General features: G+C 35.6%; 1 pseudogene; it reads left to right on the top strand.

Moving 5' to 3' along the window:
• The first annotated feature begins 1799 nt into the window (after positions 1 to 1799).
• On the top strand, positions 1800 to 3217 carry LOC101149180 (5'-nucleotidase domain-containing protein 1-like; annotated as a pseudogene).
• Positions 3218 to 3883: the final 666 nt, after the last annotated feature.

The raw sequence follows: 3883 nt of genomic DNA, 5'->3' as shown, positions 1-3883 counted from the left end.
CACTGAATGCAAATGAACACAGAATGGCTGAATAGATAAAAAATAGCAAGACCCAATGATTTATTGCCTACAAGAAACATACGTCACCTATAAAAAAACAGAGATTGAAAATTTAAAATATGGAAATAGATATTCCATGTCATTGGAAACCAAAAAAGGGCTGCAGTAGCTAAACTTGTGTCAGACAAAACAGATTTCAAGACAAAAACTATAAAAATAAAGAAGGACACTATATAATTGTAAAGGTATCAATGCAGCAAGAATATATAACAATTTTAAATATATGTGTACCTAATATTGGAGCACACAGATATACACAGCAAATATTATTAGAGCTAAAGAGAGAGATAGACTCCAATCTCTGGAGTCTTCAATAGCTGGACACTTCAACACCCCACTTTCACCAATAGACAGATCATCCTGACAGAAAATCAACAGGAAAACATGGGATTTAATCGTCATTATAGACCAAATAGATCAATAGATATTTACAGAACATTTCATCCAATGAATGCAGAATACACATTCTTTTTCTCAGCACACAGATTATTCTTAAGGATAGACCATATGTTAGGCCATAAAACAAGTGTGAAAACATTCAAAATATTGAAATAATATCAAGCATCTTCCCTGACCACATTGGAATAGAACCAAAAATCAATTAGAAGAGAAATTTTGGAAACTATACCAATACATGGAAATTGAACAATATGCTCCTGGGATGACCAGGGGGTCAATAAAAAAAAATAAGAAAAAACTTTTAAAAATTATTGATACAGATGATAATGGAAAGAAAACATACCAAAACCTATGATATACAGCAAAAGCAGTACTAAGAGGGAAGTTTATAGCTATAAGTGCCTACATCAAACGTGAAGGAAAACATCAAATAAAAAATGTAATGATGCATGTTAAAGAATTAGAAAAGCAAGAGCAAACCAAACCCAAAATTAGTAGTGCAAAAGAAATAATAAATGGAGAAATAAAATTGAAATTATAAATAACAATACAAGAGATCAATAAAACAAGAAGTTGCTTGTTTGAAATTTAAACAAAATTGACAAACATTTACCCAGACTAAGAGAGAGGATACAAATAAGTAAAATCAGAAACGAAAAAGAAGACATTACAACTGGTACTGAAGAAATTCAAAGGATCATTAATGGCTACTGTAAGCAACTATGTGCCAATAAATTGGAAAATCTAGAAAAATGGACAACTTCTTAGACCCAAACACGCTACCAAGACTGAATCAGGAAGAAATCCAAAACCTGAACAGACCAATAACAAGTAATGAGATTGAAGCCATGCTAAAAAGTCTTTCAGTAAAAAATAAATAAATAAATAAATAAATAAATAAATAAAAGTTAAAAAAAAAATCTGGGACCCAATGGCTTCAATGCTGAATTCTATCAAACATTTAAAGAATAAATAGCAATTTTACTCTAACTATTCTGAAAAATAGAGGAGGAGAGAATATTTCCAAACTCATCTATGAGGCTGGTATTGCCCTTATAACAAAACCAGGCAAAGACACGTGAATAAAAGAAAACTACAGGCTAATATCTCTGACAAATAATGAAGCAAAAATCCTAAAGAAAATATTAGGAAACCAAATTCAAAAATACATTACAAAGATCATTCATCATGACCAAGTGGGATTTATCCATGTGATGCAATATATACGTCATTTTAACAGAATGAAGGACAAAAATCATAGGATTGATTGGCAGTGTCCCACCTGTCTTCTCCTCAGACCCTGCCAGGTTGAGACACTCCTCATTTCTCCCCACGCAGCCATGGTTCAGCTGTTTTTCCTAGCCACCAGTGACTCTGTCAGCTTAAACTCAGACTACAGTCTGTGTCACTACAACCTGCCCCAAAGCACCCTGCTCATTTACAATAGCTTTGCCCAGTTTCTAGTTTAGGAGAAAGGGTATGATAAGGAAATGCTCAATGTGACCCCAGAGGATTGGTCTTTCTGTTTCAAGGGTTTGGCATTGGAGTTAGAAGATGAGAATTTCATTAAATTTGCAGATAATGGCACTCTTCTCGCGTAAGCCATGGCAACAATATGCTGACTCCAAGAGGTGCTGACAGAGGCATATGGCAAGAAGGAGTGGAAGCAGTTCTTGTTGGACACTGGAATGGCTTGCCACTCAGGAAGGTACTGTTTCATGATAACTGCTTTGACTTTCCAGTAACTCTTTAATGTGCCAGAGTGGTGGACTATTTAACAAAACCAAACAATGGTCAAAAACCCTTTTATTTTTGGAAGGATATATTTGCTGGTATTCAACACAATTACAAAATGTCAGCTTTTAAGGAAAACTGTGGTATATATTTTCCAGAAATAAAAAGAGATCCAGGCAGATATTTGCACAGTTGTCCTGAATCTGTTAAAAAAAAAAAGAAAAAAATGGCTTCAACAGCTAAAGAATACTGGGAAAACGATTGTGTTAATTACCAGTTCTCGCAGTGATTATGGTAGGTTTCTCTGAGAATATGTCATTGAGAATGATTTTGAAGACCTTTTTGACATTGTGATTACAAATGTGTTGAAGCTTGTTTTCTTCTTTCATTTACTAAGTCAGAGGCCTTTCCAGAGACTCGAGAATAATGAAGAGCAGCAGGCACTGCCATCTCTGTAAGCCTGGCTGGTACTCCCAAGAGAATGCTCTCCACCCCTATAAAGTTCTGAAGAAAATGACTGGCAAACCTGAGCCCCAGGTTGTTTATTTTGGTGACAGCATGCATTCAGATGTTTTCCTGGCTCATCACTGTAATGGGAGACAGTCCTTATCCTGGAGAAACTGAGAAGGGATGAAGTGGCTCATCACTGTAATGGGAGACAGTCCTCATCCTGGAGGAACTGAGAGGGGATGAAGGCATGAGGTGTCAGAGGCCTGAGGATTGAGGGCCTCTAGGAAAGGAAAGAAAATATAAGGGACCAAAGGAAAAGTCTTTAAATAGTTCATCTAAAAAATTGGGCTCTTTATTGATACTGAAAAATACAGACTACTCCTTGGTTTATACATGGTCATGTAAAAGAATCCGTATTTAGAGCACTATTGCAATCCCACGTATTGAAACAATTGCAGAATTGCCTCTGAACTACTAACTTATAAGATTCTCTTCCAGCAATTTGAAAGCACCTGGCTACTATTCAAACCTTCCATTGGTCTTATCAAATGATGAGACACTGATAATCAACTAAGTTATCTATGGAAAAATGAAGAACAATATATGCAGTAAAAAAAGTTAGTTTTCAAAAAATACTGTAAAAGGCTTTATAAGAACAAGTTTTTAATGAAAATTCACCAATAAGTTGATATTTCTCCACAGATCTCCTTTCTATATAAATCATCTTGATGTTTAACAACTCTTATTATGTTAAAATCTCTGTATCTTAGAACTTAAGCAACCTTATTGGTATTTTCTATACCAAGAGTTTTGAGATTAGAATTCACCTGAGGAGATACACACACACACACGAGAGAGAGACAGAGAGAGAGAAAGATACACACACACACATTTACACAGATGCCTAGTCCAATCATTCTCAAAGTATGGTCCACAGACCAATAGCATAGCATTACCTGAGAACTTGATAATGCAAATTTGCGGGCCTCACCCTCCCAAACCTACTGAATCAGAAGCTCTGAGAGTGAGGCCTACCAATCTGTGTTTTAACAAGCTCTTCAGGTGATTCTGATTCACACTACAGTTTTAGAACCACTGATTAGACCACATCCTCCAGGGACTGGTTTAATTGATTTGGGTAAATATAGCTGAGCATTGATATCTCTTATATGTCCCAGGAAAGTGCATCCAGAATTGACAGCAACACGTCTATACCAATTCCTTCAAGTAATAGCCAAGA

Source organism: Gorilla gorilla, chromosome X, assembly GCF_029281585.2.
Source record: "Gorilla gorilla gorilla isolate KB3781 chromosome X, NHGRI_mGorGor1-v2.1_pri, whole genome shotgun sequence".
Taxonomy (NCBI): Eukaryota; Metazoa; Chordata; class Mammalia; order Primates; family Hominidae; genus Gorilla; species Gorilla gorilla.
Note: the sequence above shows the minus strand (reverse complement) of the source record. Positions and strands in the feature narration are given on the sequence as shown.